The sequence below is a fragment of the Xenopus laevis genome, chromosome 3S, assembly GCF_017654675.1.
Source record: "Xenopus laevis strain J_2021 chromosome 3S, Xenopus_laevis_v10.1, whole genome shotgun sequence".
NCBI classification, from domain to species: domain Eukaryota; kingdom Metazoa; phylum Chordata; class Amphibia; order Anura; family Pipidae; genus Xenopus; species Xenopus laevis.
In genome coordinates, this window is record NC_054376.1 from 119,696,370 (window position 1) to 119,716,903 (window position 20,534).

Consider the following 20,534-nt stretch of genomic DNA (forward strand, 5'->3'; position numbering starts at 1 on the left):
GAAGGGGTTGGATTGCTTTTTAGCAAGTGAGGGAATACAGGGTTACTGAAAATAGTCAGGAACTGAATTATCAAGCACATATAAGAAGAACAGCTCAACTAGGAACTTACAATGCTGATTCGTACAATAGGGCATTGAATTGTTGCCAGTCCATGGCATGGTGGCATCTCTCTCTGGAACATCATTTCAGGCCTGAAGATCAGGACAGCAGGATTGCAGAAGGAAGATACCACAACTATGTGTGTTGTGATATTGGAAACCTCAACCCCATCGAATGTAGCACTGACTAGCTCTCTGATTTCATTGCTTTGCATATATACAGTAGAGGTGATGGAAAGTGTTTTAAACTAATGACAGTTGTGGTAGAGTGACAGAGGAATTGGTTAAAAAGAGGTGTTTTTCCTTTGATTTCTCCCCAGAAGAAGAAATAGGCACCAGGAAGGGTGTTAATAAACAGAGAAGAGTTGCTCTGTTTATAGGCTGGTGGCCAGGTCCTGAAAGCTGGAGTATTGTGGAAAGAACAGGCAAGCCAGGTGCTCCGATTCAGTAGTCCAGCTCATGGCTACACAGCAGCGTGTTTATATAAACTATAGTAGTACTTATCTGTTATCTACTGTGTATCCTGTGCTTGAATGGCTGCCCCCATGGCTACACAGCAGCTTGTTTATATAAACTATAGTAGTACTTATCTGTTATCTACTGTTTATCCTGTGCTTGAATGGCTGCCCCCATGGCTACACAGCAGCTTGTTTATATAAACTATAGTAGTACTTATCTGTTATCTACTGTGTATCCTGTGCTTGAATGGCTGCCCCCATGGCTACACAGCAGCTTGTTTATATAAACTCTAGTAGTACTTATCTGTTATCTACTGTGTATCCTGTGCTTGAATGGCTGCCCCCATGGCTACACAGCGGCTTGTTTATATAAACTATAGTAGTACTTATCTGTTATCTACTGTGTATCCTGTGCTTGAATGGCTGCCCCCATGGCTACACAGCAGCGTGTTTATATAAACTCTAGTAGTACTTATCTGTTATCTACTGTGTATCCTGTGCTTGAATGGCTGCCCCCATGGCTACACAGCAGCTTGTTTATATAAACTATAGTAGTACTTATCTGTTATCTACTGTGTATCCTGTGCTTGAATGGCTGCCCCCATGGCTACACAGCAGCTTGTTTATATAAACTCTAGTAGTACTTATCTGTTATCTACTGTGTATCCTGTGCTTGAATGGCTGCCCCCATGGCTACACAGCGGCTTGTTTATATAAACTATAGTAGTACTTATCTGTTATCTACTGTGTATCCTGTGCTTGAATGGCTGCCCCCATGGCTACACAGCGGCTTGTTTATATAAACTATAGTAGTACTTATCTGTTATCTACTGTGTATCCTGTGCTTGAATGGCTGCCCCCATGGCTACACAGCAGCTTGTTTATATAAACTATAGTTGTCTTTCTAAAGCAAACACACCCGTTTTACCAGTGCAGGCCAACAGTACATTATATTTTCATTACATTAAAACATTTTAAAATTTTAAACATTTTAAAAAGTTAAATTTTTCGGCTTTACTTTTCCTTTAAGCAGTTCCATATTCACTGAATACAGCATTAGTGCTCATTACTTTCATATCAGTTGCACTGTATTCCGCAGTTGAGAACATGCCCTAAAGAGCAGCCAATAACATGAAAGAATGCATTCATTGTTAGAGTTGCCTTTGAACACACAATTAAGAAGATTGGCTGAGTTTGCAGAAGAGAAATAGAGATACGTTTATAATTTAAACACAGGTGAAACCATTCTCCTTTGCCCTGTATTATAAGAGGCTATACTAACAATCTGATTATACATGAACCACAGATTGTCTCTTAGATCTAAAGATAGGAACCTTAAAATAGCAACCGCACAGATCCACACACGCCTCAGGCAACGGAACAGATGTCGCTCTCAGGAAAAAAAAGATAAAATAAAGAAAGTTGAAATTAAATCTGGCTTGAAATAGATGCATAAAAAGGACGCAGATGAAGTTGTTCAGCCAACACCCCCCGCTCATACCTGACCATCTCCTACATGTTTTCCAGTTCTGTTTTTGCTCAAAGTGTATTCCAGGAGAAATGTTCCAAGGAAGGTTAGATGTTAGTTTTTTGCGTTGGCCTCCAACTTTTCATGGATGACCTGGCTGGAAGGAATCTGTATTCCCAGTTGGAACTAAATTTCCCACATTGCTGTGAAAGTAAGAATGTATGTGCAAAAGTACAGCACAAAGCTTTACTGTTAATACATGGCAAATAAATTGCTGGTGGGAATGGTGAGGAGATGGTAATCACATGAGAAACTTCAGATGCACATTGAGGCCAATCAAACTAGAGGGAGGGCACCCTGCAACTCCAGCACTTTCAGTACAACAGAATGCTGATCAATAGATAATGATTTATAGTTAAAGAAGGATAGGCAGCTCAATATAATCCTTGATAATGAGAATGTTTTATATATGGGGTATATTCACTAAAGTTGGCTCAAGTGTGACATAATTACCAAATGCATTTCAACCATTATCTATTTTTAGATATCACATAATTCATTATGCTCTTGTGCTAATATGATATCATTTTTATTATAAAATAATAATCACCACAAATAATAATAAAACATTAGTTATTTTCACCAGGGAGCAGTATCCCTGGTTTGTGCCTTGTATTGTTTCCTAAAACATTATTTCACATCTCTTTGAGCTTCAATATGGGAACCTTATTAAAGGGGTGGTTCACCTTTAAGTTAACTTGGGGAGGCCCATTTATCAATGGTCGAATTTCGAGTGCATGTGAATCTTTTTTACTCTAATACATTCGAATATATTTGAAATTCGAATGGGAGGTTATTTAAGAAAAAAATAACTTGAATGAATATTACCGACTTGAAAATTTAAATTGCATTCAATTCAAATTTGACTAAACTCGAATTGAGTTTTTTCTCCAAAAAAAATCGAATGTCAGGAAGGCTATTAACATCTTCAAATGCATTGACTTATACATGAACTCGGCAGGTGTTAGGTAGGTGGTGAATAGTCGAATTCGAATTGTTCAAAGGGTCAATATTTGATAAATCTCGACTTTCGAATTCAAATTTGAATCGAGTTTGGATTATTCTCAATTAGAATTTCACAGTTTTGACCAAAAATACAATTTCTAATTTACTATTCAATCCTTAATAAATTTGCTCTTAGTATATTGTTAAATGGCTCATTCTAAGCAACTTTTCAATTGGCCTTAATTTTTTTCTTTATTATAGTTTTTGCATTATTTGCCTTCTTCTTCTGACTCTTTCCAGCTTTCAAATAGGGGTCACTGACCCCATATAGGGGTCACTGACTGGGCCGCCAATACACCGGGAAAAAACCCGGTTGGCCCCGGCTCTTTTAGGCCCTGCCAGCCCAGATCTGCTCCCTGAAGTTCCTCTTCCTGCACTCCCTACCTGAAGTTCCTCTTCCTGCACTCCCTCCCTGAAGTTCCTCTTCCTGCACTCCCTCCCTGAACTTCCTCTTCCTGCACTCCCTCCCTGAACTTCCTCTTCCCGCACTCCTTCCCTGAACTTCCTATTCCGCCACTCCCTCCCTGAACTACCTCTTCCTGCACTCCTTCCCTGAACTTCCTCTTCCTGCACTCCTTCCCTGAACTTCCTCTTCCTGCACTCCCTCTCTGAACTTCCTCTTCCTGCACTCCCTCCCTGAACGTCCTCTTCCTGCAATCCCTCCCTGAACTTCCTCTTCCTGCACTCCCTCCCTGAACTTCCTCTTCCTGCACTCCCTCCCTGAACTTCCTCTTCCTGCACTCCTTCCCTGAACTTCCTCTTCCTGCACTCCCTCCCTGAACTTCCTCTTCCTGCACTCCTTCCCTGAACTTCCTCTTCCTGCACTCCCTCCCTGAACTTCATCTTCCTGCACTCCCTCCCTGAACTTCCTCTTCCTGCAATCCCTCCCTGAACTTCCTCTTCCTGCAATCCCTCCCTGAACTTCCTCTTCCTGCACTCCCTCCCTGAACTTCCTCTTCCTGCAATCCCTCCCTGAACTTCCTCTTCCTGCACTCCTTCCTTGAACACGGTCGCGCTGACGTGGCAAAGAGTTACGAGCGTGCGGGGGGGGGGGGAGTGCAGAGTGAGTCACATTAATAAAGACCTGTTTATAATGAGTTCCCTCAGCGAAGTGCAGATCTGATAGACATGCTTCCTGCCATCTGTCTCACATAATGAAAGCTCTATTGCAAGAACTCTGTGAGATCTGTGGCTTCTCCATGATTGCTAATGATATGATTTTCACTGGAAAATAAAAAAAGGAAATTCTCTTGCTGGCAACTGCTTGTGTTTTATGGAGGCAACGTCAGTAGATACATTCACTCAGTTGCTCAGTGCAGCCGCCCAATCCCAGTAACACTCATGTCCTTGCTTCGCCCTTCAGGCCAGATGCAGCATGTGCTGAACATCATGTGACTCAAAAATCACTAATTGCTCATTCTTATGTTATGAGAACTAGGAAATTAATCCATAACCGAGTCAGTAAATTAATCAGTCAATCGGCTTGTCTTGGGTTAGGCCGTGATAATTCTAAAGAGGTCTCTCTGGATTTCCTTCATCTTATTGTGTTGCCTGCACTCTCTGGTTGTTCTTTAACTCACTTCTATTTACTGTATATTTTAGGACACATTTTGGAAACAAAGAGACAATATGGAACAATATGTGTGTTCAGATGATTCAGCAGACAGACACGATTACTGACACGATTACAGACACGATTATTAAGAACAGGTCACAGTGTACTGGGGTTTTTCCTTCAACTTTGCCTGTAATATTATCACAGTTATTCACATAATATGTTTTTTTTTTTAATTTGACATATAATTAGTTCTCTACTTCTACTAATAGCATTAAATCATTTAAACATTTTAATACATAATTCAATGACATCGAAAGAACCAATTGACTGCTTTGCTTGCCCTCCCTAATTATCCAACGCAACTCTAGCTGCACTGTATATTCCCTTTACATGATCACCTTCCATGTTTTATGCACTTGCTACTTTATTGTACCCACCACCATTAAGTCTATTAGATTTTATTTGGTGCCCTTTGGTTTTTTTTAATAATTTCAGTCTCCTTAAATTACTTTAATATTTTGGTTAGTTTCATTATTTGTCTGTTGCAGTTCTGCTGAAAGTTACATCTGTATATGTATATCTAATATCACGTAACCCCCTTTATTTCTTAGTGTATAGCCTTCCTTCCTTCCAGAACATGTTTCTCTTTTGATAAATCATAACATCCCAAAGTATCCCCATTTTCATCCCTCAGTATAACATCTAATAATACCATGACTACAGCAGGATACCATGAAAATGTCAACCACTTGCTATATATGCAGGTATGTTATCCAGAATCCAGAATGGTATCCAGGGCTGGATTCCTCGGGCTGGCAACCCTAGGCCTCGCGGTCATATCACTCGCCCGCAACCCCCGCCGCTAGCACATGCAGGTCCTAGCGCCTGCACTACTCCCCTCTGCAGCGCACATGCATGTAAGCGCCAATGAACAGCGCAGTTGAACGGGAACGAACAGGTCCCCATATTGCGGCTGGGCGGCATGCCGCCCCTAATTTTTTGCCGCCCTAGGCCCGGGCCTTTGATGGTATCATGTTATCCAGAATGCTCAGGACTGGAGTTTTCCAGATTTTTCTGTAATGTGGCTCCACATACCTTAAGTCTACTAGAAAATCATGTAAACATTAAATAATCCCAATAGACTTTTTACTTCCAAAAAAAATTAATTATAGCTTAGATTGGATCAAGTACAAGGGACTGTTTTATTATTATTGTTTCATAAAAATTTGTATTATTTAGATAAAATGAAGTCTGTGGGAGATGGCCTTTCCATGATTTCCATGTTTTCTGGCATTTTATAGTGATATAGACAGATATTCATCATATTATAACCTGTATTTTATGGCCATTTATCAGAAAGGCTTTCTGTGCAAACCTACCAGGCATTCCTTTTATTGTTTCAAGATGGCTGACATGCAGGGAAGACCTCTAAGATTTATATATGGATACTGAAGGCTGGAAAACCTCAATACATGATGATAACCATACTAAATCTAGTTCTCAGAGAGCAGGAACATCCTCTAGGGGGAGTGCCAAGCCAACAAATCAACTGCTTTTATTTGTCATCTATGACGCACACTCTATCATGCTGCTGGTAAAGGATAAATGGAGCTTTGTGGGCGGTAATTGCCTTGAAGTAAATTAAGATGCCCTACTTAGGAAATAATCTTTGTATAAAGACTGTACCATTGACAACAATTACCCAGTTCCTGTCCCCAATAACACATAAGTCACCCAATATAGAGAATGTATCAAGTCTCTTTTTCCCATACCTGTTTCTTTCAAATCTACAATAAATAAATACATAAAAAGCTACTTTCCCAGATGAAGTAGTGATGTTGTAGTAGTCTGTAATGCTGGGCCTGAGGATCACAATATCTTATCTCTCTTTCTGCCTTTAATCATTTTTGTGTCACGTTCCATAGTTTGTGAATAAAGTGCAGACTGACACACACACTTCTTGCAAGAAATACCAGGCTCGCTATGTTAACAAATGGCTCTTTGAAAACAGAGAAGACACTGACATCGTTCATGAAAATGTATCTGCTGCAGCAGATGTCTATGCGTATATATATTTCGGCCATACCAAAAGGCAGCTGCAAGGGTCTGATGTACAGTGAATGTGAGGTCCAACCACAGACTCCCAGACATGCAAGGGCACTGGCAACGTAGTGATGCCAACGCAGTAAATGATGCTCATGGGTAATTAGCAAATTTGCAGGTCATTTACAATATGTATACTGGGCTGTCAGAGGCCAATAATCTGTATTAAGGGACATTTCCCATAAACTCTCCATCGTTATGTTGGCGCTATATAAATACATGTTAATAACCATTTTCTGGGTCAAAAATCCTCCCGTGGAACCTTTCAGGCACTAGTAAATGTCATGTTGCTCAGATACTTCTTTATTACATGTAAACGGGAATGTTCAGCTCATGTTCCTCCAACTAACACCAGTAACATCCCAGAAGTATCCATCATAGTTAACAATTCCACTATCTCCCCCTCTGCCCAGGCCCGGTGCCTTGGGGTTATCCTAGATTCTGCCCTGTCCTTCACTCCTCATATCCAGTAACTTATTAAATCATGTCACTTCCACCTAAGGAACATATCCAAAATACCATCATTTATCACCCAAGATGCTGCCAAAATTCTTATTCACTCTCTCATCATATCACATCTAGACTACTGTAACTCTCTTTTAATTGGCCTTCCGCTCCAGAGACTGTCTGTCAGTCCTCTGGTGCTGATGTCTGCCCTCGCGAGAGGTCGCGTCATTTTCGCGCATCGGCGCGTCCGCGTCGAGTTGGTCGCGCGCGCGCGCGGACGAAGGTTCGCGGGCGCGCGCCCGTTTTTGACGCATGCGCACAGCGCGTAAAAGGACGCCGAGGCCTGCAAATCACTGCGAAGTGATCTTGCCTTGACACTAAGCGTTCCTGAACTTTTGACTGTCTGATCCATTGGTTTCCTGAATATTTTGGCCTGTTTATCGACTCTTCTTTCGGATTCTCCCTCGGTACCGCAGATCCTGTTTCCTGACCTTGCCTGGCTTGACTACGTCCTCGTTTTACCCTATTCGGCTACTTCGACTCGGTTTCTACACAAGTGCTGCTGAACACCTACTACCGGCACCTCTGTTACTCTCTACCTGGACTTATTCCTGTCTCCATTCGGGCTCTGAGTTCCAGTAAGAGGCATAGGGGAGGCTATTAATTCGTCAGACCTACCACAGCGCCTGATAGTATCACTTCGCCAAGTATGGAGTCTGACGGTGATCAAGCCTCTAAGCCATTTGATGCCCTCGTGCAGCAAATCACTTCTCTCACCAAGGCGGTGCGAGACCTCCAAGGGGGTTATCAACAGATCCAGCTGCAGCTACAAGATCTTGCTTCTCCTGACAACCCTCCTCCAGCTCCCGCATCTCAAGCTCTACCTACCGCTTCTGCTCCTGCATTTTCTGAACCCAAGGTGGCGCTACCTGAAAAATTCGCTGGAGATAGAAAACTTTTCCGGGCTTTTTTCCATGGCTGCCGCCTGGTCTTCTCCTTAAAGCCACAGACCTATGCCTCCGAACAAGTCAAGGTGGGAGTGATTATTTCTCTACTGTCTGGGGAACCGCAAGCTTGGGCACATCGTCTCATGGAGAGTCAAAGTCCACTCCTGAATGACTCTAGTACTTTTTTCCAGGCATTGGGTCAAATCTATGATGACCCTAGACGTGACGTGTCTGCTGAAGCAGCTATTCGTTGTCTTCGTCAAGAAAGACGACCCGTGGAAGAGTACATCTCAGACTTCCGGAGGTACGCTGCAGACACGGAATGGAATGATAAAGCTTTAAGACATCAATTCCGTATTGGTCTCTCTGATGCCTTAAGAGACGAATTGTCTCGTGTAGCAATGCCTACTGATCTGGAAGGCCTTATTGATCTGGTGATTCAGATGGATCAACGCCTAAGAGAAAGACGTGCTGAAAGATCTTCTTCCTGGCTCCTTCCCAAGGCTCCTTTGCTCCCTCGTTTTTCTTCTTCTTCATCTGCTGTGGAATCGGGTGAGCCCATGCAAATTGGTCTTTTAAGATCGGCCATTTCACCTGAAGAAAGACTTCGTAGACGCCAATTAAATCTCTGTCTATACTGCGGTTTGTCTGGCCATTTCTTGAAGGATTGTCCCACTCGTCCTTCAGGTAAAACAAGACTGTCTTTTTTGTCCGTTAACACCTCATCTAGGGGAGTTTCACCATTAATTCTTCCCATTTCTCTACAGTGGCTCCAAGGAAGAATTAAAGCTTCTGCCATCATTGACTCTGGGGCTTGTGACTGTTTCCTTGACTCTGAGTTTGTTAAGAATCACGACATTCCCATTCGTCTTAAACAAGATCCCTTTTCTGTAAGAACAGCCGATGGGTCACCACTTTCTTCCGGGCCTGTGACACATGAGACGATTCCCCTGAATGTTTTGATTACTCCCTACTATTCAGAGTCTATTGTATTCAATGTCATTTTTTCTCCTTTGTTCCCCGTTATTTTTGGATTACCCTGGTTGAGACGTCACAATCCTTCAATAAATTGGTGCACTGGTGTTCTGCAATTTAACTCAAAGTTTGGTGTCACTCATTTAGCCACTAAGAGTTGTGAAAATACTTCCCTAGCCCTATATACACCCGGTGATGTTCGTCTAACGACAATACCTTCCTTTTTGCATGAATTCCTAGACGTTTTTGATGAGAAGGGGGCTGACAAGCTTCCCCCTCATCGGGTTTATGATTGCCCGATTGATCTTCTTCCCGGAGCGGCTATTCCCTTCGGACGTATCTACCCTCTTTCAGAACCTGAACTACTGGTATTAAAGAATTATATTGACGAGAATTTAAAGAAAGGATTCATCCGTCCGTCAACTTCGCCAGCTGGGGCTGGCATATTTTCGTAGAGAAGAAGGATCACTCTTTACGTCCATGCATTGACTATAGGCAGTTAAACCATATAACTGTCAAGAATCGTTATCCTCTTCCTCTTGTTCATGAACTATTTCAAAATCTTCGAGGTGCAAAGATATTCTCAAAGCTCGACCTACGAGGGGCCTACAATTTGGTGAGAATTCGGGAGGGCGATGAGTGGAAGACAGCCTTTAGATCTCGCTATGGGCATTTTGAATACCTTGTCATGCCGTTTGGTCTCTGCAATGCCCCCGCGACGTTTCAGCACTTCGTCAATGATATTTTTAGAGACATCCTCGATCAATTTGTTATTGTCTATTTGGATGACATACTTATTTTTTCTGCATCGTTAGAAGAGCATATTCAACATATGAAGAGGGTTTTCAACAGACTCCGGACCCCTGGTCTTTTTGCTAAATTGGAAAAGTGTGAATTTAATAAAACTTCCATCGAATTCTTAGGCTTCATCATCTCTGATCAAGGAATATGTATGGACAAGAAGAAGGTTGCGACGATTCTTGAGTGGCCAACGCCTGACAGTCGCAAAGCAGTTCAAAGATTTGTGGGTTTCGCCAATTTTTACAGAAAGTTTATTAAAGACTTTTCTAGAATCATTGCCCCCATTACAGATTTAACCAGCTCTTCTAGACATTTTTTCTGGACTCCTCAAGCTCAGTCTGCCTTTCAAAGATTGAAAGAATTATTTGTCTCGGCCCAGATTCTTAAACATGCAGATCCTGCTTTGCCTTTTGTCCTTGAAGTAGATGCTTCTGAAGTCGCGGTAGGGGCTATTCTTTCTCAAAGGTTTGGATCCCAAGGTTCTCTTTTTCCTGTAGCTTTTTTTTCCAAGAAACTTTCATCCTCTGAGAAGAATTATGATGTTTCCGATAGGGAACTCCTCGCAATTAAGGCTGCCTTTGAAGAGTGGAGACATTTGTTGGAAGGAGCTGCACATCCTGTTTTAATTTTCTCGGATCACAAGAATTTGGAATATTTGCGTACAGCCAAACGTCTCAAGCCTCGACAGGCGAGGTGGGCCTTATTCTTTTCTCGTTTCAATTTTCACATTACTTACAGACCAGGAGCCAAGAATGGCAAGGCTGATGCCCTTTCCCGTATGTTTTCCGAAGAAGGTGAATGCCCTGAACAGACCCATACCATCCTCTTACCACAAAACTTCCTTTTGTTACAGTCTGAACTTATGTCTAGAGTCAAAGAAGCTTCTTCTGCCTCTGATACCGCCCCGGATCTAGAACCAAAGGATGGTTTTCTCTTCTTCAAGAATAGAATTTTTGTTCCTGAGAAACTTCGTGTGGAGGTTCTTCAATTTGTTCATAATCATCCTTTGTCCGGGCATTTGGGAACAAAGAAAACCATTGACTTAGCTAAAAGACTTTTTTTTTGGCCAGGGATAAATAAGGATTGTAGGTTGTTTGTCCGTTCTTGTGAGACCTGTGCTCGTTTTAAATTCTCTCGTTCACGACCCATGGGACTTCTTCATCCTTTACCAGTCCCTGACAGGTTTTGGGGATCTATTTCAGTGGACTTTATTGTGGAATTACCTCCCTCACAGGGTTTTAATACAATTTTTGTTGTGGTTGACCGTTTATCCAAGATGGCGCACTTTATTCCCCTCACGGGTATTCCTTCTGCTGCCTCTACGGCTGAGGTCTTCATTAAAGAAATCATCAGACTACATGGAGTTCCTGATGAGATCGTGTCCGACAGGGGAGTTCAATTCACATCCAAATTCTGGAGAGCACTTTGTCAGTCCCTGAAGATTAAACTTCTTTTTTCCACAGCTTTTCACCCTGAAACTAACGGGCAAACAGAAAGAACAAATCAAACCCTTGAGCAGTATCTTCGTTGCTTTACTTCCTTCCTACAAGATGATTGGTATCAACTTCTTCCATTTGCTGAATTTTCATACAATAACTCTGTGCACTCTTCTACCAAGGAGACTCCTTTCTTTGCCAATTACGGCTTTCATCCTCAGGTATTACCCAACCTACCCAGAGAAGTAACAGTACCCTTACTACAAGACCGACTTGCCTTTTTGTCAAGTAATCTTCAAAAGATCCAGCAAGCTATGACTTTGTCACAGAGATCGTACAAGTTTTTTGCTGACAGAAAGAGAAGAGGAGGTCCAGAATTTAAGGTAGGGGATCAAGTATGGTTGTCCACTCAGCATGTTAAATTAGACTGCCCTTCCAAGAAGTTAGGACAGAAATTTCTTGGCCCATTTATCATCACTCAACAAATAAATAAAGTGGCTTTCAAGCTGAAGTTACCGGCATCCTTCAAGATCCATCCAGTATTTCATGTGTCTCTTTTCAAGCCAGTTGTCAAGAACACGTTTCCTGGTCGTTCTTCTTCTCCTCCAGTGCCAGTGTCTATCCAAGGGGTCGAGGAATTCGAAGTAGGTGCAATTCTGGATTCCAGGTACCACAGAGGTCAGTTACAATATCTTATACATTGGAAGGGGTATTCTCCTGAAGAGAGGTCTTGGGAACCAACAAACAATGTTCATGCTCCTCAGCTTATTAAGCTGTTTCACAAACGCTATCCTGCTAAGCCTGGGCCCGTCCTGAGGCCGCGCCTTGAGGGGGGGCAATGTCAGTCCTCTGGTGCTGATGTCTGCCCTCGCGAGAGGTCACGTCATTTTCGCGCATCGGCGCGTCCGCGTCGAGTTGGTCGCGCGCGCGCGCGGACGAAGGTTCGCGGGCGCGCGCCCGTTTTTGACGCATGCGCACAGCGCGTAAAAGGACGCCGAGGCCTGCAAATCACTGCGAAGTGATCTTGCCTTGACACTAAGCGTTCCTGAACTTTTGACTGTCTGATCCATTGGTTTCCTGAATATTTTGGCCTGTTTATCGACTCTTCTTTCGGATTCTCCCTCGGTACCGCAGATCCTGTTTCCTGACCTTGCCTGGCTTGACTACGTCCTCGTTTTACCCTATTCGGCTACTTCGACTCGGTTTCTACACAAGTGCTGCTGAACACCTACTACCGGCACCTCTGTTACTCTCTACCTGGACTTATTCCTGTCTCCATTCGGGCTCTGAGTTCCAGTAAGAGGCATAGGGGAGGCTATTAATTCGTCAGACCTACCACAGCGCCTGATACTGTCACCTCTCGAATCCATAATGAACACTGCTGCGAGGCTCATACACCTCAGCAACTGCTCCTCCTCTGCCTCGCCATTCTGTCAATCCCTGCACTGGCTTCTGTTACCTTTCAGAATCAAATTCAAATTAATGACACTGACATTCAAAGCACTTCATAACTCTGCCCCACCCTACATCTCTGAACTCATCTCTATATACTCACCCAACCGCTTACTATGCTCCTCTACTGACCTGCTACTCAACTCTTCTCTCATTACCTCCTCACATGCCCGCATTCAAGACTCTGGAATTCTTCCCACGGTCTGTCCGACTTTCTCCCAACCTTTCTGCTTTTAAAAAATCTCTTAAAACGCACTTCTTTAAAAAAGCCTACCCTCACTCTGTTTAACTATCAAATGCAACACCACATACAGTACCACATTTCTCACCCACTTAATTCAATCTTGCCCACTCCCACACCTTGTGTATTACTCCCTTCCCTTTAGAGTGTAAGCTCTTTTGTATAGGACCTTCCTCACCTTTTGTATCGTTATTGATTGTGATGTATGTAACTCCATATGTTCTATGTATATAATTCATGTGATTTAGTTGTATAAACACATTTACTTTACAGTGCTACACAATATGTTGGCGCTATATAAATACATGTTAATAATAATAATAATAATAATAATAATAATGTGCATAGGAAAACTGACTGGCAGTGACAATAGCTTAGCAATGATCTACCAGTCTGTGCTTGTTCTGTTCTGCTCATTGGGCTGCCTTCCAACGCCAGGCTGTAAATGGCTGAGATCACGCCTTTTCCAAGAAGCATGGCTACACAGGAACATTAGTTAAAGCAAATGACACAGCAATCCAAATATTCTCCTGGGTTTAGATATTTGCTCTTTTTTGGTCACAATATTGAACAGCTTGTGAGCATACATTTATATCACTTATCAATATCATTCAAGGACTGTTTACAGTTAAGGGGTTGTTCACCTTTGCAGTAACTTTTAGGGGTTATTTACCAAAGTCCATATTTATCTCAACATGTTCTGCCAAAAACTCCGATTACATCTGCACAGTTTTTTTCCGCTTATTTTTTATTAGGTTTTCCCATAAATGTGGTTTGCGGGAAAATTCGAATTTCACATATTTTTTTTCAGATTTTACAACGGATGATTTTGTATGTTTTTTCTCAGAAATCTTCAGGGTAATGTACAAAAGCCAGCGCACATCGAAAAATCATTGGGACTTCTCCCAATGACTTATATGTAACATTGACAAGTCTGAGATGCCGGATTTTCTGATTCAGACTTTTTCCATCCTCGGTATATAATAAATTCTGAAAAATTTGTCGGATTTTATACTAAAATATCACAAATTTTTGCATTCAGAGTTTAGTAAATAACCTCCTTAATATGTTTGTGAAGATTCCCATACATCCAGGTCATGGTATATCTGTAGAAATAAGTCATATCAACTGGACTTTCTGTATTTTTTTTCCTTGAAGAAAATAAAACACACATGCACAAGTTATTCTGAATTGAGAAAGCCTGGTGAGAAAGACTGGTGAAACGTCTTCAAGGAGAAATAAACACAGCAAGTCCAGTTGATATGACTTATTTCTACAGATAACCCCCTTAATACTATATGTAGAAAGTGATATTCTAAGGCAATTTGCCATTGGCCTTCATTTTTTATTATTTGTGTGTGTGTGTTTTTTTCTTTTTTAAATTATTTTGCTTTTTGTTGAGCAGCTGTCCAGTTTAACATTTCATCAGCTGTCTGGTTGCCATGGTCTGATTATCTTAGCAACCAGGCAGTGGTTTGAAAGAAAGACTGGAATATGAATTAAAGAGGACATGAATAAAAAGATACGTCATAAAAAAGTAACAATAAAATTGTAGCCTCACTGAGAAATAGTTTTTTTGTTTGGCTGCTGGGGTCAGTGACCCCCATTTGAAAGCAGAAAAGAGTCAGAAGAAGAAGGCAAATAATACAAAAACTGTTGCAGTTGGGCTCATGGACCTCTCCTATGCCTCAGCCTCTTCATCTATCTGGTTCCCTAATAAAGTGGGATATGACCTTTCAAGATTCTATTGTTTCTCCTGATCTTCATACTCCAGGTATGGGACCTATCATTCAGTATTAAAGCCAATAAGTTTATATTCTACCTTACCTAATGTCTTACAGTTTTATGGACTGTGACTCTATAAAGGGACAACATATACTTATAATCCACAGAAATAGGACATGTAATATTCTGCCTATTATTGTAATGACTAAAATCCATATTTTCTTATTATATAAGTATGACATACAAAAGTAGAAATTTTAAATGAAAAAAAAACAATAGGCAGAAGCATGATCAGTATTTATTGAATTCCTGAAATATATGCTAAATGTGTATAGCCCTTTAAATGCAGTATTTCTGTTGCTTTGGCTTTATTGCATCATGTTATAAGGACCTCAGATGAATCTGCAGCACCTTGTATCTAGAAGAATTTTAATTCTCTCTATTTAGACATTTTTCTATAAATTCCCTTTTTGTATTTGTACTTTAAACAAGTCCCGGCATGGGCATAAAAGCAGTCAAATAATTGTTCTAGCGTCCTGCTTTAACAGATAAAGGTGTTAGATTATCACACATTTGTCCATTCATTAGTCCCTTGCATTAAATTTGTGTAGGATTAGATGTCAGTAAATTCACACTTTACTGGGATATTATGTAATCTGTTAAACCCATGTGTAATACAGCATGTGATGCAGCTATTTATCTAAATATGTAGTATGGGCATGGGATCCGTTATCAGAAAACCTGTCATTCAGAAAGCTTTGAATTACAGAAAGACCATCTCCCATAGACTCATAAGGAAAGGACAAAACCTATTTACTTGGTACTCTTTAAAGAACCAGTAACATCAACATTTCTTTTTAAAAAATTCGTTAGTATACAACGAAAAAAAAACACAAAGACAAATTAAACGTTGAAATCGCTAAGTCTTTATTAAGAAATAACTTACCGAAACTCCGCTTGCGCTCCTCTTCAGAAAAGGCGATCCGGCGATCCATCGTGCGACGTTTGGTTTCTCCTCCCTGCCTTCCTTATAGGAGAAAGCCAGGGGGTCGTCTTTTCTGAAGAGGAGTTTTGGTAAGTTATGTCTTAAAGGGATACTGTCGTGGGAAAAAACATTTTTTTCAAAATGAATCAGTTAACAGTGCTGCTCCAGCAGAATTCTGCACTGAAATCCATTTTTCAAAAGAGCAAACAGATTTTTTTATATTCAATTTTGAAATCTGACATGGGGCTAGACATTTTGTCAATTTCCCAGCTGCCCCAAGTCATGTGACTTGTGCTCTGATAAACTTCAATCACTCTTTACTGCTGTACTGCAAGTTGGAGTGATATCACCCCATCCCTTTCCCCCCCAGCAGCCAAACAAAAGAACAATGGGAAGGTAACCAGATAACAGCTCCCTAACACAAGATAACAGCTGCCTGGTAGATCTAAGAATAACACTCAATAGTAAAAACCCATGTCTCACTGAGACACATTCAGTTACATTGAGAAGGAAAAACAGCAGCCTGCCAAAAAGCATTTCTCTCCTAAAGTGCAGGCACAAGTCACATGACCAGGGGCAGCTGGGAAATTGACAAAATGTCTAGCCCCATGTCAGACTTCAAAATTGAATATAAAAAAATCTGTTTGCTCTTTTGAGAAATGGATTTCAGTGCAGAATTCTGCTGGAGCAGCACTATTAACTGATTCATTTTGAATTATTTTTTTTCCCCCATGACAGTATCCCTTTAATAAAGACTTAGCAATTTCATAGTTTAATTTGTCTTTATGTTTTTTTTTCGTTGTATACTAACGAATTTAAAAAAAAATTGAAAGTTACTGGTCCTTTAAAGGAACACTAAAAAATAAAAAGTATAAAAATAAAAACTGGTTTCCACTGGTTACCAGGAAGTAACCAATCAGTGAGTTGTTAGATTAGTTATGACATGGGTCATAACTGTTGCTTTTGAATCTGAGCTGCATGCTAAGGATAAATTGCAAACTTTCTGCCAATATTTTGCACATTACAAATGTTTACATATTTATTGTGTATTCTAAGTGCCTTTTTGTGATATTCACTAGCAGGAGCCACTTTGTCTCACTATGTATTCGTATACTGCTGAGATGACAATAAAGTTCACTTTGACTTTGATGTCCCCTTCAAGTCGCAGACTAACTCAGAGTTAGAGAACTGAAAAGCAAGAAGTAGTGTTCTGGCTATTATGTTACACATCCAACTATATTAGAAATTTATTTTTATTTTGCAAAGCCTATTTATTTACCCCGTTTTTAGTTTTAGACTGAACTGTTCTATCAAAGCAGGTGCTTCTTTTTTAGTTAATGGTTTGGAGGCAAGTTCTAGTTGCATAAAAACCAGGTGTACTGCCAGAGTCTCATTTAGACTGCCAGTCTACATACGGGCTACCAAATGGGCAATCACAGTCCTTATTTAGCACCCCCTAGAACTTTTTTTGAACTTTATTTTACATTTGAATGGGGCTCACGGGTATAAGTAAGGTTGGGGATCCCTGCTTTAAAGTACTGAAAATATAATGCAGTGTTGCCCTGCACTGGTAAAACTGATCTGTTTGCTTCAGAAACTCTACTATAGTTCATATAAATAAGCTGCTGTGTAGTAATGGCGGAAATTGCAAAAAGTCCACATGGCACAGGTTAAATAGTAGATAACAGATAACACCATTATGTTCTACAGAGCTTATCTGCTGTGTAACCTGAGCCTTTTCTCCTTTGAATGGCTGCCCCCGTGGCTACACAGCAGCTTATTTATATAAACAATAGTAGTGTTTTTGAAGGAAACACAGCAGTTTTACTAGTGCAGGGCAACATTACATTATATTTGTATTACTTTAAAACACTTTTTTTGATGTTACTGTTCCTTTAATTGCTGTGATCCAAACATCAATCAGCATTTACACTCTCATTGAGCACATTTTGCAAACTTGGCAGTAATAGAATCATGTCGCCCATCCAAAGATGTTGCAGTTTCTTAGAAATATTTCCTGTGGGTTTTGCCCAATGCGACTATTGCTTTATTAATCTGGACAATTCAACCTCAAGGTCTCCTTCCCCATGTGAATCCTTTTTTTTTGCAATAGCTAGTATTAATTTTAGGTCTAGTTGCAGGATTGGATTGGCTTCTCAGGGGGGCCATGAATATATTGACCCCAATTTATTACGTGTCTTTATGTAAGGAAGAACAGATTTAGTTTCATGTTACTGAAGGTTGGGTTAGATCTTCTTCTCATCCTGTCTTTTTTGGAAGTTGCACATATTTCTTTCCAGTAGCTTTAGTCATTTTAATCAGGTATAAATATCTCATCAGAGGGAAGGATGAATAAACCAGATTATACAAGAAGCACAATAGCTTTATTAAATCTGATTCAGTGGGAAATAATAATAAATAATTCTTTTGATGCACTTGTTATTTCCCCATGAACCACCGTCTAGAGGTTTTTCACATATCCAGTTGTATGGTCGTTCATTATAAAAATGGCAAAAATGTTTCTGGATTGCTGTGCAAAGGCTCTTGGTTCTTGCAAACAATTGAGCATCCAAGGGAACCTGTGGTACCTCCATATGCCAAACCCAAAGGAGGGGACCTTGTGTCTGTGGTGGGAAGCAACAATGTAGAGGTATGGGATCTGTTATCCAGAAACCTATTATCCAGAAATCTCCGAATTACTCAAAGGCTGTCCCATAGACTCCATTTTATCCAATTAATACTGATTTATAAAAATAATTTAAAATAATTATTATTAAAATAATAACTTTTTCTCTGTAATAATAAAACAGTCGCTTGTACTTGATCCAAACTAAGATATAATTAATCCTTATTGGAAGCAAAACCAGCCTATTGGGTTTGTTTAATGTTTATTTGATTTTGTAATACGTATGAAGATCCAAATTACGGAAAGATCCATTATCTGGAAACCCCCAGGTCTTGGGCATTCTGGATAACAGGTCCCACATCTGTGCTTAACCTGTTGGAGATGCCTAGGCTTCAATTCACTTGCATTCATTTACTTTACCTTTACTTTCTCTAATATTAACTCCTGAATATATTTTATCTACTTGAGGCCACAATTGCTAGTCTTCCCTTCTATACAGATAGGACTGAGCCTTTCTTCTTGTGCAATGAGGATGGTCCTGTGTACATCGGTGAGACTCCTAATGGAGCAAAACATATCTATGGCAGTCTGAATGATGCTGAGTAACCCAAACCTGCGGACAACAGAAACGGAAATCCAAATAAGGAAAATTTTAATAATTACGGCTATGGAAATTTAGACGTCAAAACAGCCATTAAACTATATCAAAAATCTTACTTTTTTTCCAAGGTTTGATCAACAAATTAAAAAAAATTCTGAGAAATTTCTGAGAAAATTAAAGTATTTCATGGAAAAAAATAAAAACAAAGTTGAAAGAATTCAAATAAAATGTGAAAAAGTGTGTTCTGCAGGAAGAACGCATGGACAAAAAAATCTGAGGTTTCTTAAATCTGCCTCTCTGGTGTGGGGGAGGGCATAGAGAAACAGCTGGTTAGGGAGGTCGGAGCCTCATGGCTGAGAGAGGGTTTCCTAAGGGGCAGAGCCCTTGATTGGGGCAGCATGGCTGATCCCAAAGGCAGCCACAAGGTGTCACTGTGCACCAATATAAAAGGAGAATGCCATGTGCTCACAGCCATTACAGTTTTACAGTTTTGCTGTTGTCTTGCTGCTGAACCTTGTTTCAATGTGGAGATAGTGAATCCTATCTGGCAAAATGTAGGCTAAAAGGGAGTTCGATAGGAGTGCCCAGGCTGGGCAGGATCCTCCAGTGCCTGAAAGCTCAACCAAGAAGGTTTGGAGTTTGGATTTCCGGATTTTCATGTTCACACTATGGAGAGTGTTGAGAGCTGCAGTTCAGCAATGGATGTCGGGAGAGCTCATGCTATAGACAGTTTTGGGAGCAAATACCCGAAGGATTCAAACCGTGTTATGTGCTTGACTGGGAGAGTCTGGAGCCTATAAAGAGATCATCGCTGTGGATACCTGTCAGCTCTGTGTGAGACTACCCATCTGTGTGACTCGGTTGGAGTGAGCTCTTACCTGAGGGAAGTGGTAGGAAAGGATGAGGATCCAGCTATCTCCTGTTTGGAGAAACAGGCTCTTTTTGTGACTGCCAAGTGGGAGCAGCACTTTGACCAGTTGGGAAGAGTACTGGGGCAGGTAACGCTACCTAGGACATTGTACTTTTTGGGGAAAGGAAATTAAGACTCTTGTCTGCCGAAGGAGTTACGGGACTTTGCCTGGCAAGGAGGGCCAGGATCTTGGACTGTATATATTTCCCAGGGGATGGGTAATGAGAAATATAAATGTGTTTACTTGACCTTTAATGTTATATAAAGTTATTTGTTACACAGAATAAAGTGTGTAAGTGAATGTTTTTCCTAATGGGCCAACGACAGGTTTATTCCCAGATCCCATTAGGTGGAGGCACTGCCAGAGAGGAGTTTACCAGTACCTTTCACTTAGCAAAGGGGACTCAGGACCTTCAATGGTAAGAACTGGTGTGATGTATAACCTTTGGCACAGGGGGGTCGCCAAAAAGGGGTTACGCAGCTATAAAAATAAAAACATAATTTCTGTGTACTGCAGCCATAGGAAAAAAACTGCATTTCTAAATGAAATGAAAATATGAGATATTTATATTAGATCTTATTGTTTTGTTGCCTCTGGTTCTATTTTTTAAAACTTATTTTTGGCTTAGATTATTTT